The sequence below is a fragment of the Periplaneta americana genome, chromosome 15 (genome assembly GCF_040183065.1).
Source record: "Periplaneta americana isolate PAMFEO1 chromosome 15, P.americana_PAMFEO1_priV1, whole genome shotgun sequence".
In the NCBI taxonomy this organism is placed as follows: Eukaryota; Metazoa; Arthropoda; class Insecta; order Blattodea; family Blattidae; genus Periplaneta; species Periplaneta americana.
Genome location: NC_091131.1, coordinates 130,594,444 through 130,618,567, shown reverse-complemented (window position 1 = coordinate 130,618,567; position 24,124 = coordinate 130,594,444). Strand labels below are relative to the sequence as shown.

The 24,124-nt window shown below is 36.8% G+C and overlaps 1 protein-coding gene across 2 annotated transcripts in view; it reads left to right on the top strand.

Moving 5' to 3' along the window:
• The first annotated feature begins 2,841 nt into the window (after window positions 1-2,841).
• Window positions 2,842-24,124, top strand: part of LOC138715330 (synaptic vesicle glycoprotein 2B-like) — a 135,306-nt gene continuing 114,023 nt past the window's right edge. For both annotated transcript variants that reach the window (XM_069848124.1, XM_069848123.1), the window contains exon 1: window positions 2,842-3,065. The gene's annotated coding sequence lies outside the window, so the exon portion shown is untranslated. The remainder of the gene's footprint in view (window positions 3,066-24,124) is intronic.

Below are 24,124 nucleotides of genomic sequence, written 5' to 3'. Positions count from 1 at the left end.
TATATGCTTTTAAAATGATTACTTTGTGTTTGTAATTTGAAGTAGTTTGCATGATATGTATTATCAATTTCTGTATATCACAACTGGTTGAATTGTTTATGCCTTAAATTTGATTAACTTACTTGTTTTGTATTATACATATAGCTCAACTGATGAATGATCGTTTGCGTTTGTAAATTTAATAATCTGATTGGCTATGTATTGTATACTTTTAGTAGAGCCATCGATGTAGCTCAGTCGGCAGACTCGCTGGGCTACTGATCCGGAGCTGCGTTCGGGCTTAGGTTGGATCCCCCTTTGGTCTTTGGTTTCTTCCGAGGTTTTCCACAGCCTTGGGACTGAAGCCGGATGGTCTATGGCGAGTCAATGGCGAGTCCTTGGCATCAACCCCTTTGATTTGATTACCCCCCTTTGATTTGATTACCTGGTTGGGTTTTTCCGAGGTTTCCCCAACCAAAAGGCAAATGCCGGGTAATATTTTGGCGAATCCTCGGACCTTACCTCATCTCACTACATCTTGCCAAAATATTGTAAAAAATTGCACAAAATTGTAAAAATTGTAGAAAATTACTAAATTGTAAAATTATAAAAATTTGTAAAAATTGTAATTGTAATATTGTAAAATTTTGACTTGTTCCACATCTTAAAGCTTCATTGCTCATGTAAGATCTATGGAATATAATAAATGAATGAATGAATGAATGAATGAATGAATGAATGAATGAATGAATGAATGAATGAATGAATGAATGAATGAATGAATGAATGAATGAATGAATGAATGAACGACCGTTATCTTTGGTTACTGAATAAATCCGTTGCACCGAAATGTCATAAGCCTGACAAACAGATTCGAATAAGTTCCCGTTTCGAGAAATTCCTGTACAGTGTGACAGGCCCTTAGGCGGCGTGATCTGAAGATTCGTGGGTTCGAATTTCGCCTCGGGAATGGATGGATGCCCATCTCAAACGTCTGGATTTAATGTTCCTAATTATGTCAGGTGAAGAATACAATGTGTGCACTTCTGCGTTGTGTAACTTTCTCCATTCTCCTATGACTTCATCCCTCTTAGTCCCAAATATTTTCCTAAGAACCTTATCAAACACCCTTAATCTCTGTTCCTATCTCAAAGGGAGAGTCCAAGTTTCACAACCATACAGAACAACCGGAATATAACTGTTTTATAAATTCTAACTTTCAGATTTTTTGACAGCAGACTAGATGACAAAAGCTTCTCAAACGAATAATAACAGGCATTTCCCATATTTATTCTACGTTTAATTTCCTCCTGAGTGTCATTTATACTTGTTACTGTTGCTCCAAGATAAAACCGGCCTATGCATATACGGGCAGTACAACTAGAACTAAGAAGAAATCGACGCAACTTTTACTACAACAAAGTGTATCCATGAAGGAGAATAAATCGTCAGATTTTTACAGAGACTTTTGTGAAGCATTTGATACTTTCTTCCTGCATTGAAAAAGATCTCACTGCCAGTGGTTTAGCGCATTTCTAGTATGCTCCAGTTGTATCAGCGGATGTGGAAAGGAATTTCTCACATTGGAAAAACGTGCTTTTCGACAACAGGAGTTCGCTAACTTTCGACAACCTGCGCATGCGGGTGGTTACCTACTGAAATAATAATTCTGAATATGGTAATATTTTTATATGTGCTCTTTCCTAGAAGACCCAAATTCGCGAGTTTAAATTAAGATTAGTTTTTAATTTCAGTTCTAACGTTACACAAGTAAGAACTGTGCTATAGACCGACCAGCCGGCTGCTGGCCTCACGCCCACATGCCGAAGCAGAGGTAGACGATCATCCAACCAGAACGGAGGTATCGTGTGATCAGCACGATGATCCCCCCAGCTGTTATAGCTGGCTTTCGTAACCGAATTTTGCTACCTGCCGTAGCTCCCCAAGTGCATCACGATGCTGGGTGGGCAGCGGTCCCATACACTGGCCGAAACATCATGAGAAAATTTCTTCCCCTATGAGGACTCGAACCAGTGCGCATTCTGTAACGCGAGTCCTAGGCAGGATGCCTTAGACCACCTACGCCACGGCGCGGGACACACACACACACACACACACACACACACATATATATATATATATATATATATATATATATACATATGTGTGTGTGTTTGTTCTGTTATAATGCATTTATCAGACTTGTATCACAATATACAGAAGGCCTACTATTACCTTACTGTATGTTTCAAGTTGATGTTCAATATCAGTGGCGGCAACTTATATGGGCCCGTGGGGCCTGAGCCCACCCAATAATTTGTCGTATTATTATTATTATTATTATTATTATTATTATTATTATTATTATTATTATTACTGTTATTATTATTGTTTATGAAATTTATTTTAATTTATAACTCAAATTTTTGAGCCAACCCAATGTTTTCCAAAAGTTGGCGCCACTGGTCAATATTTATCGTAGAGCAAATACACAAATTATTTTTCGAATTCCAAATAGAATATCTCCGTTTCCAAACATCTTACTTCTCATTGATCAAATTTTATCTACAATTGTCCCTGCTCAAACAAATTAGAGAGAATAACAATGAAAGCCACGATCATATCTGTAAGGCAGGATGTTGATTCAATTATATCCTTTGGCTTGTGTAAACACAACTGAAGACCAGGTACGTTTATTGTTTTTCACGTGTAAATTATGAGTGTTATTATGTTGTCGTAATCATGTATTTCCAGAAAGGAAGCCTAAGTCTAATCGGTCGGTTACGTTGACCCATGGTAATCGATTCCCCTAGAACAAATGAACGGCCGGGGTTCATTTTCTGTTTCATTGGGGTAGGCAGAGACACAGCGAGCGGAGTAGTGCGTTATCTACAGTCGAGTCGGAAGAGGCAGCGTTGTCAGTACATACTTTCTGGAGTGCCGTGATACCTTCTTTTGCTTCGCTTTCCTATGGCGTAAACATTTTTTATTTACGATCGATTTTAAATATCTCCTTTAACAAATAGTTTATCCTTTGAGTTATACATTCTACATACATTTTATCCAAGTCATTCGTTTTTAATAAGGTATGTACAAGTAAGTTACGTTCATTTCTTTTATTTTTAAATACTATTGATTTCTTTAATCTTTATCAACTTGAATAATTAATATCATCTGCCCTTCGGCTATGGTCCTAGAAGTGGTGTTGTTCATTATAAAGACAACGAAACCGGGTTCGATTTCCGGTGGGAAAATGCAGATACGTTTTTGACCCAAGACTATATGAATGTCCTTTTCCTTTTACTTATACTGGGTTACTTTAAACGGTGACTGTATGATGAAGGCATTCGTAATTTTGTGGATGTGTAATATTGGTTCATATTCCTAACAAAAATAGAATGGGCCAAAGTTTCTAATCCTGAGGGCAAATGAAGTAATTTTCCAGAAAGCGTCTGACATACGAGATTTAAGTGGCAGAGTAGGGATCTAATTCTTGCATTGGTGAGTAAATTTTTATGAAAATAGTTTTAATTATATAATTAAACGATAGAGCTTTTACCACCTAGACCTTATATGTAACATGCTACATATCTTTTGGAAAGTAACCGGAAAGGACGATGATATTATCAGTAAATTATAGTTCGCTTATAGCATACAATAGAGGACTCTGATATGCCCAGCCACTTCTACTGAAAACCGGTGGAAGGAGAAATAAATTCATTGATTTCATCATCACTGATATCATAATCATAATAAACATCAACAGAAGCGAGTTTAACTGTGTTTGGTGCTGCATCATGAAAGTCTCGTGCTCTTGTACCCTCCAACTTTTTTGTGTCTTCCACGGTCTTGGTTCTTTATGTTTACATTTTAGAGCCTCCGCCGTAGCTCAGGCGGTAGCGTATTTGTCTACTGACCGGGGACTACTTTCGGGGCCGGGTTGGAACTCCGTTTGGACTAATTAGATGTTTGTGTTCCTTATGAGATTTTCCTAACTGCAATTTCATTTCATTTATTATATTCCATAGATCTTACATTAGCAATGAAGCTTTAAAATGTGGAACAAGTCAAAATTTTACAATATTACAATTAAAATTACAATTTTTACAAATTTTTACAATATTTTACAATTTTTACAATTTTACCATTTTGCAATTTCCTACAATTTTTTACAATTTTCTACAATATTTTACAATATTTTGGCGAGATGTAGTGAGATGAGGTGAGGTCCGAGGATTCGCCAAAAGATTACCTGGCATTTGCCTTATGGTTGGGGAAAACCTCGGAAAAATCCCCAACCAGGTAATCAGACCAAAGGGGTTGAAATAAAGTGAGGCCGAGGACTCGCCATAGACCTTCCGGCATCAGTCCCAAGGCTGGGAAAAACCTCGGAAGAAACCAATCAATGAGACCAAACGAGGGATCCAACGTAGCCCGAGCGCAGCTCCGGATCAGCAGGCCAGTGAGTCTGCCGACTGAGTTACATCGATGGCTTTACTAAAAATATACAGTACATAGCCAATCAGATTATTAAATTTACAAACGCAAACGATTATTAATCAGTTGAGCTATAAAATATAATGCATAGCAAGTAAGTTAATTCAATTTAAAAGCATAAACAATTCAATCAGTTGAGATATACAGAAATTGATAATACATATCATGCAAATTACTTCAAATTACAATCATAAACAATTCATCAATATGGCTATGCAGATTACTATTCAATTTAAAACATATACAATTCATCAGCCAAACTGTACAAACATACATACAATACAAAGTAAACAGATTAATTCAATTTACAAGCATACTTTCGTTAAGCTATACCAATTTGTACAATTCATATCAAGTAGATTAATTCAATTTATAATCGTAAATAATTCATCAGTTGAGCTATACAGACTACTATTCAATTTACAACATATACAATTCGCCAGTAGAGCTATACAGACTAGTCGACCTGGTTGGCGAGTTGGTATAGCGCTGGCCTTCTATGCCCAAGGTTGCGGGTTCGATCCCGGGCCAGGTCGATGGCATTTAAGTGTGCTTAAATGCGACAGGCTCATGTCAGTAGATTTACTGGCATGTAAAAGAACTCCTGCGGGACAAAATTCCGGCACATCCGGCGACGCTGATATAACCTCTGCAGTTGCGAGCGTCGTTAAATAAACCATAATTTTTATACAGACTACTATTCATTTTAAAAACATATACAATTCATTAGCCGAATTATACAAATATATAAAATACAAATTAATTCAATTTACAAACATATTTTCGTTAAATTATACAAAATTGTACAATTCATATCAAGTGGATTAACTCAATTTATAAGCATAAACAATTCATCAGTTGAGTTATACAGTCTACTATTCAATTTACAGCATATACAATATATCAGTTATGCTAAACAAAAATATACAATGCATACTAAACAGATTAAGCCAATGTAAAAAGGTATTTTAGTTGAGCTATATAAAATTGTACATTTCAAATTAAGTATAATAATTCAATTCACAAGCATAAACAATTCATCAGTTGTGTGGAAGGTATGAATATGTAGAATTTTGGTTAATTCTTTTCTAAACATTTCCTCATGGTTCTTCAAATCTTTAAGATAATTAGGCAGTGGATTGAAGAGTGTAATATATGAATAGCGAACTTCTTTTTTATAACAGCTTAGACTAACAGAGGGTAGATGAAGATCTGATGTATGTCTTGTATTAAAATGATGAATGTCTTGATTAGTACTAAATGTATCTTGGTTTTTAATATACAACATCACTAGGGAAAGAATGTGTTCACAAGATAAGGTCAAGATTTTTAAATCTTGGAAAAGAGTTTTACATGATGTCCTTTTATGCATACCAGCCATTATTCTTATAGTAAGTTTATATCACCAATTGCAGATAAGGATCTTAATGCATAACAGGCAGAGCTCAATTTACCAGTAATACATTCTATGTGCGTTTTCCAGTTCCATAGATTATCTAACTCTAAACCAAGAAACTTTGTGCTTATAGATTCTTTGAGATGAGTTCCATTTAATCGAATACTGTAGAAAACCTGAGCACTATTGCGTGTAGGGCCTACTAATCAATTGCCAATCACATGGCCAATCCTCGGTCTCATCTCGCCAAATGCTATCCTGCTATCGCCAATATCACCGACATTAGAAAACATTGCGTTGTTAGATAAGCAATTAGAAAAACAGAAAACATTTTATGTAGTAGGCATTTTTCGTTCGTTTGAATGTGATTATACCGGGGCCAATTATACTGATTTCTACAATGTTTCAAATACAAAATTTGCTCGTATGCCAGTGTTCTTTGAGTTTTAAACACGTGAATCCTGAACGTGGGATTAAGAAGAGCGTATTGTCGACATATCTTTACTCAAAAATCTCCATTTTTCTTATATACGGAGTTCTACATAACCTTTGCGTAGGGATTCAACGTGAAAGCAAACATATATAAACGGTCTTGGCTACTACAACTTCTTTAATTATTCATTTTTACACATATTTCACATCAATTTGTGTGCCCATCATTTGCTTCCGGACAGCACGCAATATGTAGACTATACGGAGTTGGTCATAACCAGGCTTCGGTCCTGGGCACAAACGCTTGAAGTTCAGAACGCACGAACGAGTGTTGTGTTGGTCGAGTGGAATGGGAGATGGAGCGCGCCGTTACTTCGTGTCTCAACATGTAAACAGTCCGTAACAGTCCGTCACAGTACGGCACAAAATATATTTCATCCTGTACAAATGCAGTATATACAATACATTTCTATGTAGACAATAAATGTCTATCATTAAAGTATTAACGTGAGTTGTAACCTTCAATCAGGTGTCCCTACGCCGAAGCCTGTTACACGTACCGCAGCCAAGCGGCAATACACACAACGGTAATGCACATTACGGACCCACTTGTGCTGTTGCAGTCACCCCTCCACATGGGTCATTACGTCATTTATACTCCATTTACTCTAAACCTCATACTGGTTACTCTGTGTCCCTAGGCTGAAGTCTGGTCATAACTAGACTTCGAAATTGAGATCTCAGTAGGAGAGATACAAGTTAACTAATAGCGGAATATTGAGCGGAGGTGGGGGAGAACAGGGTAGCACTTGTCTACTTTTTCTATTTATCGTATCTATCCTTTGCGCTGACTATCTAGGTCTGTTTGGAGGTTTCGTACGTACTACCACAGAAGCTGGGTGAATTGGGAGAATATGAAATAGCGATGTCGGAAACGAAATTAAATTGGAACAAATTTTTAAATGTACATTCAGTACATATCAGCTGAGTTCAAGCTCCCGTCTATAGGTCTACTGCCGAGCAGATGACAGTTCGATTCCAGGTATTCGATAAACAACTTACAATGTCATTCACAGTTTAGGAATATCATATGTTATTAACAGGGAAAGGGATTTGGAGTATTATAAAGAATAGTGAAACGTAGTATAGATATTCGTAGCTCAGTGACTGTCAAGCGAGCTGCGTCACGGCGCATGGAAGAGTACAGTCCACTTCATACAAACTTACACGCAACGTCTGTAAATATATTTCAGAATACACAAATGGAATAGTTTAATGACATATAGTGACCTACATACATAATCTGCATTTCTTTTTGAACTACATGTGCTTTTCTTCGCAACGCACAAGACGCCAATAAACAACATTACAAATATACATAATTAAATATAAACCTCTGCATCTTCGCGTGTCAGTGGACATATTGATGTTGATAGACAGTTGTCTTCTGTATGGAACTCGCCTCTGAATATGTAGATCCAAACGAAATGGCATTTTCAATTAATGCTATGCCTTGTTATGCCTTGTTATAATAAATTGTAAATATTTTCAAATTTTCAAAATACAACTTTGCTCTGTTGCAAGGAAGGAAATTTTGTAACATGGAAAAACTCCGCTCTCCATCTGCAGAGACAATTAGAGAATACTTGAAACAAGATACGTCAATTAAATTCACATGTCGAATGACGTCATTGGGAAACGTCTTTGTTAGTACATCTGAAATCCGACTAAGAATATCGTATCCATCATTTTTAATCAAAACTTTGTTCATTTTTTCACCAACACGTTTTCCTATTTCACCTTCTACTGCACTCAGTTTATTTACAATAGTCCTCATAATATTTATTTGCTCAACTAGTTCTACTCCTGACTTAACTAATTGAATAATGGCATCCGGTAAATATCCAAAATTTGACTTAATATCCGTGACTTCTTTCTCGATTGTTTCATCATTTAGCAGTTCCTGGCGTATTTGAATCGCAGCAGCGTCATCGGTATCGAAAGACTGGACCACTTTCTTCACAGATTGGAGGTGACGTGCGTAATAATTGCAAGCTTCTAACCATGACCCCCATCTCGTAGGAACTGGACGTGGGGGAAGCGACAATTTAGGGAATTGTTTCCTGAATTTTGATACTTGATCTGGAGGGTTTACAAATATAGTCTTTCAATACTGTATTGTTAGTTGGTTTCACTTTCGGCATTGTACCTGCACTTCACTACTCTGAACTGCAAACCTGCACGTTGAAGTTCTTATGCAACAACTGTCCCGTTCGCCTGTTGTTGACGTGTAGAGACCTGCGAGTATGTCATGGAGGGGAGGACTTGGTATAAAGGGTTGTAAACAAATGACTGTGTAGATGCCAATACTAGTTTTTACTACTCCAAATTCCGTTCCCTAGTTATTAATTTTTAGAGAAAGTCGTCGTAATTCAAGTGAGGCAATAAGATGTACCGTCAATGTTTTTCGCAATGAAGGTTACCTAATCGGCGAACTTTTGGAGCGGTTTCTCAACGATTATTAGAAACTAGGAGTCTCTTACCTCGTTTCGAAAATCACACAAACAGGAATTTCTTTAAAAATGGTGCTGCTTTATGGAAACAGGAGAGATTAAAATGTTGCATTTAAAAAAAGTTCGTGTGATTTTGTGCAGTAAACCATCATTGTTTATTTTTTAGACGTACAATAACAAAATGGACCAATATTGCCAATATTGTTAAATGAAATAAAAATTTACCTTAAAGGTCTATTAATAAGATTGAAAGTTTGTATTTTATGTTCGTTTTATGTAAACAACGGTCCGCCTCCGCATTAGAACAGAGCATCTGATTTGTACCGGCATGTCTGTATCCGCTTGAGCTGTACCGTGTACTTGTAAACTCCCTCCTCCCCATCCAGCAACGTTGCCAAACGCCTAATATTGTAAATTTAATAATTAGTTAAATATTGCAATTAGAAAAAAAATGTGAGGACATTTTTTCTTCCTTATGACACGAACAATCATCAGTTAAAATAATGGCACTTGTACTCCTTACACCCTGTATACGTTTGCCCTTCAAGCGAAGGTTCTCTTCTCCTCTTGTTGGACCTATATTACGTATTACAACTGCTCCATTCGACTGACATGGTATGTGTATGAGGGCCGAGAACTACCCTGCCAGTTGCTCTGTAAACACGTTCTATCCTATGCGCACATAACTTAAGAGATACTGTGCCTCAACTTCGAACTCTAGTCATAACTAAAGAGCCCAAATGGGGCGCGTATTGAGAGAATAAAAGTTTACTGTACCTAGTGATTCAATGATGTAAAGCGTGTGGTGGATATGATTTCGTAGCATTTATTTACCATTCTTCGGCAGTTCATTGCTTACTTCCGTACTTTTACATTTCCTGGCATATTTCTTTACTTCTTTAGTTCTTCACATTCATCCACACGTTTTCACTTCAATCATGCTTCTCACTACGTACACAGCATTTCTTTATATCGTGCCGTAATTATTTTCATTCTTCCCTACTTCTTTACTTAATTTCATAGTATTTATTTATCTTTATATAGGGACATCATTTTATTTTTACTAACATTTTTAATATTAACCTGTCTGTACCTTTAGAGAACCGGAAACACCGCTTGCTTCCCCCTCCAAGACTGGAGTTCGATGATACTGGCGTAAAACACAAATCACTCTACTAGGTATAGGAAGGAAGAAAAGTAGTTCATCCATTTACATAAACTAGGAAATATCGCGATTTTGAGTTTGATAATTTTCATTAGGTTTTTCTTTAATCAAAGTACAGTACCGTATTAAGAATAAGTGTTTTTACTCACGAAGTGAGTTATCCATGCGAATGTATTCATTATGCGGTGTATATTATACTGTCTACAGCACATTAGCGTACAATGTAGAGAAAGAAGTTAAATTGAGAAATAATCATAATATGAATATTTAAACACAATTTTGAAAATGGTGGCCGTTCATTTCGATATAGGCTTCAGTTCTTTTGTGCATATTATCGCACTATAGACTAATGCATCTAATTCCAATTGCCAGTTTCGTCCTTCGTACTAGTAACTCGTGTTGAAATAATTCTATACCTACTCTACGTACTGTTAATTCAATCTTCACTTCTTACTCAGACATGCTATCTACTGTCCGTCCAAGTGGTTATGCCGCATAGTTGTAGAAAGGGAAGAAATCACGTAACAGTTAATTACTTAACGAGGCCCTTTTATTTAAGTTAAATTAAACAGCTATATAATATTACGTAAACGCCCAATTCCTAAGAGAAATTAATGTTTTCAGAAAAGAGCTAAGACAGCCCAGCTTTTACAGAGGGGCGAGCAGAAGCAGGTGGGGGAAATCGGGATGCGACGTAGGCAAACGGACAGTACCTGTGCGAAAATATGATTCAATATTGAAAGCTCTTTCGTCACTGGAAAACGCGAACATATTTCTGGAACGTACTATACTCAGTAACTCAGTACTGCTTACTATCTGCTGTCTTGGCTCTGTGTGCAGTTGGAACTTCATTAGTAGAATGGGTGGGAGTGAAGTACATTAACCCTAGCACTGCTAAGGGGGGGCAAAAATTGCCCGCACTATTTGTTTTATTTGTGTAGAATTTGTAATTGTTGACCTGAAGAAGCAAGATTGTAGGTAGTTGTAGATTAATATCTCAAGTATATAATGACATGGACTTATAATTTTTATGATTTATTTAGATCTGCCTACCATCTTCATTAATAGTGCGGGCAATTTTTGTCCCCCCTTAGACATGGGTGTGACAATTTTTCTGTCTGAAAATATTGATCAAAAATCAGATTAATATACATTGTTTGATTGTTGGTACCACTGGATATACAAATTTAATTCAAATTATGTTGTCATTGTTGCTTTTAAAGTAATAACTGTATTGTTATTCAAACTGGAACAGTTGGAAATTAGTTGTGTGAAATGTCTCGTAATAATCAGAGTGTCAAAATGACTCGGAGTTTTCTCACAGAAAAAGAGGTGACAGCTATGGTAAATGAAGATAATATAGATGATGCAAGTGATCCAGAAGAAGATGATAATGTTGTGACATACGACAGTGACACTGAATATCACAGAGAAATTGAAAGTGACTCAAGTTCGCGAAGTTCATCCCCTGATCAGCAGCACGCTTCTACTTCTAACATCGCTGTTATAGCAAGAAGTGGTAGGGAATATACTACTGCACCTCCAAGGCAAGTCCGCAGGTCAGTACAGAATATAGTGAGTTTCCATGAAGGTTTGACCTCTAATGCGTCAGAATCTTTCAAAAAGTTTATAACTCCTGAAATAATGAACATTATTGTGCATCATACTAATGAAGAAGCTAGTATTAGGAATCTAAAACTTACAAACACAGAAGAATTATATGCCTTCATTGGTATTTTGATACTCATGGGTGCAAATAATGACAGTGAACTGCCAATTGACGATTTATGGAGAAAAGTACTGGGCAAGAACATCTACACAGCTACAATGAGTCGTATTCGATTTGGAGAACTTCTGTCCTTGATTAGATTTGATGATAAGCAAACAAGAACTGAAAGACGAAAGCAAGATAAGTTTTACCCCATTCGTGAAGTTTTCTATAAAATTGAAGAATTGTTTGTAAAAACTACATATCTAGTGCATATCTAACAATCGACGAAATGCTCTCGCTCTTTCGAGGAAGATGTCCATTTAAAATCTTTATGAAAGACAAGCCAGGCAAATATGGCATATTGATTAGGATGTTATCGGATGCACACACCCGGTATATTCTGAAAATGGAGGTCTATGCAGGAAAGGATGAGCGACCAGCCGAGGAACGGAGTGCAAAGGCAGTTGTTAGACGCCTAGTGAAGCCGCTGGAAGGAACCGGAAGAAATGTAACAACGGGTCGTTATTATACATCCATCGAGCTAGCGGAGGAACTTTACAATGATGACAAGCTGACTTTGGTGGGGACATTGAAGAGTAACAGAAAGCACATACCGGAAGAGCTAAAGAAGACGCTATATTCCTCTAGATTCTTATTCACAGACCCGAAAACAGGCAAGGCACCAGTTACCTTGGTTTCATACATCACCAGACTCAAGCCCACTAAGAATCTCCTACTTCTATCCACACAACATAATGATAGAAAAGTGGATGAGTCGACAGAGAAAAAGAAAACAGATGTTAATCTCTACTATAATGAAACAAAAGGCGGTATAGACAGCATTGATCAAATGACGCGACATCACTCTGTGAAGCGGGGGACTAGAAGGTGGCCGCTATCTATATTTTTCACCTTGATAGATATTGCAGGTCTCATTGGTGGAACAATTTTCATGAAAAGCAACCCCGACTGGAATAAGAAAAAGCATAATGTAAGAAGGCTCTATATGCTGGAATTGGGTCAACAACTAGTTAGGCCAGTTGTGGAAGAGAGAGCCAAGAATATTATAGGTTTGCAAAAGCCTATCATCTCTGCAATAGAAAGTGTTCCAGGGAAAACGCTTCCCAGTACTAGTGTAGTTGTTCCTCCTGGTGCATCGTATTCACGGGGAAGATGTCATCTCTGCTTGAAGACAAAAAGCTCTAAAAGGGAAAAAGACAAAATGACAAAAGTGTCTATAATTTGCTGCAGGTGCTGTAAATATGTTTGTTCCAGTCATTCTGCAGAAACAATCATATGCACCAATTGTGAAAATGAAAGTGAAAGTGAGCGAAAAAAAAGCTATTGACAATTGAGCAATTTGTGACTTTGACTTTTAGTTTTGTTATTTGTGGTCTGCAATAGTTTTGTTGATTACTTAGTACAGAAAAGCCTGAAGTTTAAAAAGTCAAAGCATTAGCCTATATGAGAAATATACGTTTTTATAAGACTATTTTCAAAAACTCATATACTGTATGTGTCTTTTAGAATGTTCCTGATATAGACAATTGTGTAGTAGGCTAAATATTTAAATAATGTTTTGTTCATTACTTAGTACAGAAAAGTCTGAAGTTGAAATATCCAAAGCATTAGCCTATATGAGAAATATACGTTTTTATAATACTATTTTCATAAATACTTATATGTGTGTGTTTTTTTAATGTTCCTGATATAGAAAATCGTGTGGTAACATAGTAAAGTAATTCTTAGTCTATTAAAAAATCAAAACAAAGCGCGGGCAATTTTTGCCCCCTCTTAGCCATCCACGTTACAGATCGAAGCTTAGTAGTGCTAGGGTTAAAAAACTCAGGTACAATAAAAACTGAAGTAAAAATAAAATGATGTCCCTGTACCAAAACATCGGTATGCATAATATACGCCGAAAGAAAATAAGTCTCGGTATTTGAAGATGCAGTTATATTTTGTTGTGTTCGGACTTCAACATTTCTCTACGGACAATTTTTTGAAGAGGAAAATACTTTTATTATATCCGTACGTCCAGTTCCCTTAATTTTATGTTTTTTTTTCTTTGTCCCGTAATTTTAAGAATTTGTATTAAATATTGAGTAGCAAAACAGGCAATAATGATGAATCGATATATTTCGAGTTCGCCTGTGCCACATGATGCGTTTTAGAAAGAAGTTTTTCACAGTATAATCACTAACAGAATATCGTAAGAAATTCACCCCTCAATCCCTGATGAAATAGCCTATATTGTTGTCCATTAAAAGTATAACCATGAAAGAGGAGAAAGTAGTGCAAAGTAAGAGAATGTACTTTTTCGATATGTGGTTAACTGTATAAATTCATTGTATATACAATATATGTATTATATTATTGTAACACACTAAATTAAACGCAGTAATGTAAAATGCAAATAATAGGTGGTTTAATATTTTGAAGAGTAGTCGCAGTACATTAGAAGTATGTACCTCATATGACTACCGTTAAGCTTAGTGTGGTCCTGCCTGTATGAAGACCGTCTTACGTAGGCTACTGTCCATAATCATGCCTACAGTCGATTTTGCGGTTTACAAACCCCAAATGCGCCCTCTAGTCATAATCCTTGCCTAGGGATCCAACATAAAAGCAAATCCATATAAATAATCTTGGATATGATAACTTCTTAAATTATTCATTTTTACACATAGGCTATTCCACATCAATTTGTGTGCCCATCATTTGCTTCCGAACAGTATGAAATATACAGAGTGTAAGGTGTATAAGTGCTATTACTTTAACTGATGATTATTCGTGTCATAAGGAAGAAAAAAGTCCTTCACATTTTTCTTCTAATTGCAATATTTAACGAATTATTAAACTTTACAATATTAGATGTTTGGCAACATTGCTGGGTGAGAGGAGGGGGTTTACAGGTACACAGTACAGCTGAAGCGGGGACAGACATACCGGTACAAAACAGATGCTCTGTTCTAATGCAGGGCCGGACCAGGCCAGCTGTTGTTTACATAAAACGCGCAGCAAATACAAGCTTTCAATCTCATTAGGCCTAATAGAACATTATGATAAATTTACATTTTATGTAACAATATGGCTCCATTTCTTGTTGTACGTCTAAAAAAATAAACAATACTAAGGAGAGCCTAAGCGCTTTACAGCGGAAAGGAAAGATACAGACGAAAGAGATAGTATGTCGCTTGGTCGAGCTATATACAGGGATGGCCAGCACTGATTCAATGGGTAAAGGGAAGAGAACTTATTAAAATTGTATCCATGTTAATTTTTAGATTTAACTGAGAAGTATAAGTGCATTATAAAAATGTAAGTTTTAATTTTAATGCTCATTTTTCACAAGTTTGCTTTTTTATTCAAAAGGAACATTTTATCAATTCTCTTCACAGAAAAATGAAATTTTCTGATATGTTTATTTAGTAGCCTTACAGGTACTAAAACAATGTTTTCGTAAATCTAAGACATAGTAAAAACGTATTAATGAAGTTAGTATATTGAAAAATTTTTAAATATTCGCATGGAAAATGTTTGTAAGGAAATGAATTAATAAAGCAACTACTGTTACATCATAAACAAAAGATATGTGTCCATGTGTTGTAAAAACGTTTTCTCTATAACTTCAGCAGAATGCGAGAAAATAATTTAACATTCTGATGATAGGAAGTTGCGCACCAGTATCAACTTAAAAGCATAATGCGATAAGAATTTTTTTTATGAAATATTAGTTACAGCGTTAAAGTTAAAACCTATACCTAGGTAACTTCGCTTTGTACTATAATATTGTTTTCATTAGTTTATTGATTACTTTTATAAGGCTAAAGGTACCACCAATACCAATTCCAACTTATTATGTCATACTCAGTCTCTTTCTTTGGGATATCACTTTCTTTATAAATGATGCGTTTCATTCACGTAGTGCAATATAGTTGTACTACTATGAAATTTATGTGAATATTCCTCAACTCTTTATTATGTTATTAACGTTTAAAACACAACAGCAATATTAAGAAATCAGTGTGAGTAATTTTGGTTTACAGACAGTATAATATAATATCGAACAGAAAGAAACTGTAAAAATAACGACATAAAATTTCACGTTCCGTTTGAAGTTTGTACACCAGTGTTTTCTTAATTGAACATTCTGCTTATTCATATACTGTATGGGTACATAATCCTTCCTCCTTCCATACCTAGCGCTTGATACCCGCGCACGACGTCAGAAAAATGCGCTTTCTTTGACATCACTGCTGTAGAGGTAAGGGCATAGTTGCGCTCCACGGTCAGGTAAAATGCAGCAGATGAAAAAGGGTCTCTGTTTTGTGGGCATAGTTGCGCCCCGTTCCCATCAGGTAGGGAAAGGGGCATGGCATATTTGCGCCCCGATGAAATAGGTAGAGGAAAAGACACTATGGAAAGTCGAGCCTCGTAATCAACCAACCTTATTGATTTCTTATTCGATTTAATATTTATTAAAATGAACACCATGGAGTTGGCAGTACTTTATTAACTGTTTTTCTACTGTTTATGCAGCGATTATAGATAGCCTACGGTAAAAATGAACATGATGAAGTTGGCAATACTTTATTAACTGTTTTTCTACTGTTCATGCAGTGATTATCGACAGCCTACCGTAAAAATGAACACCATGAAGTTGGCAGTACTTTATTAACTGTTTTTCTACTGTTCATGCAGTGATTATGATAGCCTACCGTAAAAATGAACACCATGAACTTGGCAGTATTTTACTAACTGACATATTCAAATGAGTGAGCCGTTGGAATATGGGGTCTTAGCAGTCTTGACATTTTATTAGTGATTTTCACACCGTCTGTGGCGTATAATGAGGTTAATTTAAAATGAATGTTACGTTTAGTGAAAAGGGTAAAGAATTAACAATTCACAATAGTTCCAAGTTTCAATTTTCGAAACCCTGTACCGTAGGGTTAAGATATCGGTGTACAAACAAAAAAAAATGTATTTCATTTATTGTGTGTGATCGATAAAAAAGTGTTATTTAGGCCTACCTGATTTCAATGCAGCTACCATTATAATATTTTTAAGTAATTTATTTACTTTGTGTACTATGTCCATCGGGGCGCAACTATGCCATACCGGCTGTAGACCGTCCCCGACGACTGTGAAAAGGACGGCACTTATTCCCCTTACACCCTGTATACGGGATTGGTCATATCATAACCCTTACCTAGAAATCCAACATAAAAGCAAACCCATATAAACAATCTTGGCTACTATAGACTAAGTTCTTTAATTATTCATTGTTCCGCATATTCCATATCAGTCATTTGTATGCCCATCATTTATTCCCGGACAGCACGCAATAAACATATTATACGGCAGCTATGACCAAATAGCTATAACTCTTCGAACCCCGGTTTGAGTCTTGGAAACCACGCCCCCACGGGTTGATTCACATGTTCACCGTACTCAATTCTGTGTGCCCAATAGCGTCTCTTAGGAGTACAGGTAAAGTTTAACATGGAAACGTAACATTTTCACATATTAAATTATTCTTAATATAGGCCTATGTCGCATCATTCCATCGACGAATATCATACTATTAATCTCAACGTGTATCTCGTTTTAACTGTGACAACGTTTTTTAGTTCTTTTAATCATTCTGATTATTGTATTTGTTTGTTTTGTGAAGGATTTTAGATAAGGGTGCAAATAGCTGTAGCAGCTGACGTGCCCTATTTCAATCCCACTAACTAACTGACTAACTAACTGACTAACTAACTAACTAACTAAATCTCAACGTAGACGTGTGCTTTTTCTATGATTTGAATGTCCATAACCTACCAAAACAGTCCATCCATTCTTCTCTGTCCTATTTATACCTTCAAACTAGCCTATTTTATTTCCTAACTCATCCCCCATAGCAGTGCTTCCCTATTCCCTCGAATCACCTACATCACTTCCAATAACGTCCGTCATTCATGCTCTATTAAACTTTACCTTTGTTCATGCACTGCTTATCTTCTGAACACTTTCGGTATATTTTCTCTGCACTGCTTTTGTTCCTTATCCTTGACTATAACGCATTTTGATTATCTTTATGCTGTCACTTTCCATATATCTCCTACCCTATTTTCACTTTACACTTAATATTCTGTCTCATTATTTCATTGTGCCGTCCACACCTTGGAGGAACGGTTAGTGCGTCTGGCCGCGAAACCAGGTGACCCGGGTTCGATTCCCGGTTGGAGCAAGTTGCCTAGTTCACGTTTTTCCGGGGTTTTCCCCTGAACCCAATATGAGCAAATGCTGGGTAACTATCGATGCTGGACCCCGGACTCATTTCACCGGCATTATGACCTTCATCTCATTCAGACGCTAAGTAACCTAAGATGTTGATAAAGCATCGTAAAATAACCTACTAAAACAGTAGTGTCAGAGTTGTAAGCTCCAAAACCGGTTGTGGAGCTAGAGAGTGCAGTCGGAGCGTGAACTTTCTTATGTCTGTGAAAGCACCGGAGCACGCAAAGAGTCATAGTGGAGCGCTCCGCTCCGTTTAGGCTCTGTCTGACAACGCTGTACTAAAATAATAATAATAATAATAATAATAATAATAATAATAATAATAATAATAATAATAATAATAAAAGAATTCATTGTGCTCTCGTCTCCTGCGTCGGTGTTTTTTGTATTTCCCTTTACGCTCTCCTTCCTTAAACATCAGTTGTTTAAACTATAATTCTTCTGTTCTTAATTACTTGTTATCACAACACCTCTAGTTGAAGACTCGCTCCCATCTTCTTCATTTCCCCTCCTTGTCGAGGCTCCACGTTTCCTTTTTTCATCGATCTCATTGACCTTAATTTGCCGGTCTTTCTTTCCTGTCGCTTCTACTTTCTTGCTCTACTGACGCGTCAAATTCTGCTGTTATGTCGTATGATACTCTTTTGGCCTTGTCCTCGTACTGCCTGCTTAGCTGGCGATGTGCACACGTACCCCAACCTTCCAGCTGCTCATTTGTCATTCACTGCATTCATCGTTTCTGCTGACTGTAACATTCTTTCCTTGCTTCTCGTTTCTACTTCCTGCTCGTCTGCATTTAACAAATTCTGATTTGCGTCCCTTGTTACTCTGTCTTGTCTAGCGCCTTAAATTATTGATATTCCACCCTTTCTTTCTCTTTGTTTGTTTCACTATGATCTTCTTTATTTTCGTTTTAATTCATTTATTTTCTTATTCATGTCTCCTCTCTCCAAGTCTACGCCGTTCAAGTTATCCAAAAAAAATTCCAAATTAAAAATCTCATCATTTATTTTCAGTTTGTCGTGGTACAGTATAGCAAAATGTCCGCTATTTCTAGGTGCCCACAAAACTTGCAGCAATAGTCTTCTTCTACATCTTATTTCTTAGTCATAATTCTAATCCTGGATATAAAGAAATGCTCCAAATTATTGACATTCTCAGTGGAAAATGTGAAACAGTCGCTGAAATATGAAACATTTAGTGTACAGGTATGCACCAGTCACTCTTTTGAGAGATCTTTCTCCGCATTTAAAATACTTCCGACAGAAAAAAGGAGAAATTTCACAGTAGAGAATCAGGAGAAATCGTTGGTTGTTTACTGCCATAATAATTTATTACGTGAAAAGCAAAGAAAGTTTAAAAAAACAGTTGGAATCTTAGAAAGTTAGAGATGTACCAGTTCAAATATATATGCAAAATGAGTCATAAATGCATTTATGGAAAAATGGATTTAATAAAAATGATGATGGCTTGGTGACAATTTATTACTTCAACTTATTTTATTTATATCATATTACTAAATCAAATGAACCTCTGAAGTGTATTCTAGTCATAACCTTTGCCTAGGGGCTAACGTAAAAGCAAATCCATATATACTGTACACGAATAACTTCATAATTATTCATTTTCATACGCATTCCCATCAATAACTTTTGTGCCACCATTTATCTCCCGGACAGCAAGCAATCTTTCAAAATTGGAACATAATAGTGTGTCAAAACGATATGCTCCCATTTGATGTCCTTTAGAACCGTCGTGAGGTGTGCCATTAGTTCCGAGACCACCTATGATGTCCTCGTTCCAGCATCATCAGAGACTACTGCGTCCTTAAATATTGCCCCGAAATGCTTGGCCACGTTAAAAATCTAATTGTTTGCGTTTCCCTTAAAGCATGGTATTTCATCATTCAGAAACAAACCACCTAAGAATCAAGGATGTTACCAAGATCTCTCAAAAACGGAATTACTTTATTTTCTAAAACTGTATTCCTGAAATAGTTGCACCTTCTTTTTTGATAATCCACATAAGATTGTGTGCTGTTCGAGTGGCAAATGGTAGACATTATTATTATTATTATTATTATTATTATTATTATTATTTCATATTTCATATTTAAAGAATCCACTGCAAGAATGATGGATGTCATTTGGAATACATTTTGCAGGAGAAGCAATTGAAAGTTTGAAATGCTTAGCGCTCAAAGCTTAACTGTGATTTTCCGATCATTACTGGACAATGACTATCAGTGTTAATGCCATATAACTCTCTATATACATTCTATACAGGATGTTTAAAAAATACGGGACATAATTTCAGGTATGTATTTCCCACATGTAGACAATCAAAATAGTTCATTACAACATTGTGTCAGGAAATGCTTTATTTCCGAGTTATGGCCTTCACAACATTGAAATTCACCGGAACGTTTTTCTTTCCGCAAGTCGTTGCCGTCAAAGGAGACATTAAGAGGGCACTCTGACAGTTCATTCCGAGGCGAAGGTTACATTCAGTGTTGTGTAGGCGTTAGACTGTGCGACATGTATTCTAATCAAGAGCTGGCAGAGATACACTTCATGTACGGTAAGGCGGACGGCAATGCTGCGCTGGCTCGTCGTTTGTACCAGGAAAGGTACCCACAGCGACAATGTCCAGATCGGAAGACATTTGTACGTCTCCATTACCGTCTGTGCGAGTATTGAAAATTTAACTCTCCTGGTTTGGGAAGGGGACGACCAAGATCTACAAATCCAGAAGTAGAGGAGGAGATTCTGGAGGCTGTGAACATGACTCGTTCTATCAGCACACGAAGGGTAGCGTTGCAAGTCAATGTTCCTCATACGACTGTCTGGAGACTGTTGAAAGAGTATCAATTGTATCCTTATCATTTGCAACGTGTACAGGCCCTGTCACCAGCAGATTACCCTGCACGAGTTAGGTTCTGTCAGTGGTTTTTGCAGCAGTGTGGTGTAAATCCGAACTTTCCTGCCTTAGTATTATTTACAGATGAAGCACAGTTCACACGAGATGGCATAACAAATTTCCACAATCAGCATGTATGGGCGTATGAAAACCCACGTGCAACTGTTCCATCTCACCACCAGGTGCGGTTCTCCCTCACCATGTGGGCCGGTATCATTGGTGATTGATTAGTTGGACCCCATGTACTTGTAAATAGACTTACGGGGCAGGCGTACACAAACTTCCTGGAAAATACCATACCTCATGTTTTAGAAGACACTCCACTGATCAATCGTCAACACATTCACTTCTTGCATGATGGCGCTCCTGCACACTTAAGTCGTACGGCTCGCCGGTACTTGGATCGAAGGTTTCCTGATCGATGGATAGGTAGAGGTGGCCCAATTGCTTGGCCTCCACGCTCACCTGATCTGAACCCTCTCGATTTCTACTTGTGGGGCCATTTAGAATCATTGGTTTATTCGTTTCCGGTGGCTGATTTGGAATCTCTTTGGAATCGAATTGTGGCATGTACTGAGGACATACGCAATACTCCTGGAGTTTGGGTTCGTGTTCGCAGGTCAATGAGACATCGATGTGAGGTCTGTATTCAAGCAGGAGGTGGACATTTTGAACATCTTCTGTAATGACAACGACCTGCGGAAAGAAGAACGTTCCGGTGAATTTCAATGTTGTGAAGGCCATAAGTCGGAAATGAAGCATTTCCGGACACATGTTGTAATGAACTATTTTGATTGTCTACATGTGGGAAATACATACCTGAAATTATGCCCCGTATTTTTTAAACACCCTGTATGTCTTAAGCTATGCATTGACAGTCTTGGTTCATTTTCGACAAGAAAGTGACATCCATCATTCTTGCAGTGGACTCTTCATTTATTATCATCATATGGCTTTCGGGTAGTGGTTTCCCTCACATTTCTGCATACTGTCTACCACTCCCTTGCTTACATTCAATCACATATCCTTTATATTTCTCCTATCATCTATATCTCCCCATCTCTTTCAATTACCTAAAGTTAAACCCTACTTCTGTCTATTTCTTCCTCCATACAGTATTTTCAACTCCTAACCTTCTTTATCTCCCCTCAATCTCATTCCCGAATGCTACGCAATACTGTCTATCTTACTCTTATATAGAAACATTCTCGTGTACATCTACTCCTCCCTCTCTACTACTATCATTGTCATCTTTCATTACTGTTGTCCCTACTTTTCTGTTTATCGTTAAAACCTTTTAATCTCCGACTAATATTCACTAATATTTCTACTATCTCATCTACTTTATCGTATTATTATTTGTCTCATTTATTGTTGCAATGTTCAATGATTGTGATACGTCCTTGCTATTTCCAGTTTAATTCACTTATCACTTTTTCCCTTTATTGGATAACTTTTACGGTTCACTCTCACTACTTGCACTCACTTTCTATCTCCTCACTTACCATATTTTCCATTTCAATTACATCAAACCCTACATATTATTTACTTACTATCTCCAACTCTTATTAGTCTCACTATCATATTGCTTTTCTTCTCCCTATTTACTCTAGTCATGTTCTCATTAACACTTCACTACTTATTCGTCTATATTATTCACAGTTCCACTTCAGTTACACTAATTTGATCTATCCATTTTACAGTATATTATAACTTCTGCTCTATTATTATTATTATTATTATTATTATTATTATTATTAATGTGGAATATGTGTAAAACTGCATAATTAAAGAAGTTCTAATGGCCAAGTACAGTACAGCGTCTCGTTTAGGCACAGTGAAAACGTAAATAAAGTACAGGTAACATGTAGGAGGAGGACGAGCCGTACGATAAACACGAGGGATGCACAAGGTTTAGTTACAACATTTATGGCGGAGCATTAATTGAAATTATATTTTCCAAAACACACAAAACAAAAGAACACAAACTACATAACGTTATCATATACACATTTTAACAAACAAGCAATTGTAACGTTGAAATAATTCAATATAACAAATCAAATTTTGCTACTTACAGTATATGATGTTGCTTTCAAGCAGCATTTCTTACCGCCATGAATTTTATTCTCTGTATGACTAACATAATATCACCGTCTTCTGTGGCCGAATTAACAAAACTACAATATATTGTCTGAAGTGACAACACTATTTTCTAAACATAATTATCCCTTCTTAAAGTTCAATTTATTCAGGTAGTATCTTATTTTAACATCTTGTTGTGTCTGAGGTGACAAGTCAGCCTATGTTTGTGCTATATTTGTGATATCTTTGATTGTGTATCGCTTCCAGAAGTCTGTAGCACATTGCAGAAATTTTCGCAGCAAAGTTCTGCGATATTTCCGCTTAAAGCTTTCGAGAACACCATGTCCGTGGGCTGTATGAGGGCTGTGGTGTGTACTGGTAGGAAATGACATTTTCTTTTATCAGCACTCACTACACTATCAGTTGTGTGCGCAGGAGCATTTTCCAACAAAAGAAAAGCTTCTTCCGGCAAATTACATTTGTTTAAATATTGATAAACACGAGGTACAAAACACTTTGAAACCACTCATTAAATGTTGTTTTATCAATTCAGGCATTTTTGGGAGTAGTACAGAACTGGCAACGACTCCCTTTTTACGTTTTTCAACGCTCTGGGATTTGTAACTTTCCAAATAACAAGAAGCAGCAATCCGTGAGTTCCACTCGCATTACAGCAGGCTACTAGAAGTGTCAGTCTGTCCTTCTGCAGTTTGTACTCTGGTGTTGAGACCTCAGATGAAGATGCTAGGATCGTATTCGGAAGAGCTTTCCAATTCAGACCTGTTTCGTCACAGTTATATATTTGTTCTTTTACGAGGTGACGAGATTGTATGACACTTTTAAGGTCTTCGATGTATCCTGGCGTTATAGAAATATTGGCACTTAGTTTTTCATCTTGTATGCTAAGTTTTCAGATATCATGCCGGGATTTGAAAGCCTTCAGCCATCCACTGCTGGCTTTGAAATTTGTATCACCTCACATCTTTTATTCAAGTCTAAAGCTTTATTACACAGTAGGGGTCCAGACACAGGGATGAATTCGAGCTTTCGAATGCACTGCCTAAATGAGACGCTCTACTGCATGTTTCTATGAGTTTGCTTTTACATTGAACCCCAAGGTAAAGTTTATGAGTAGA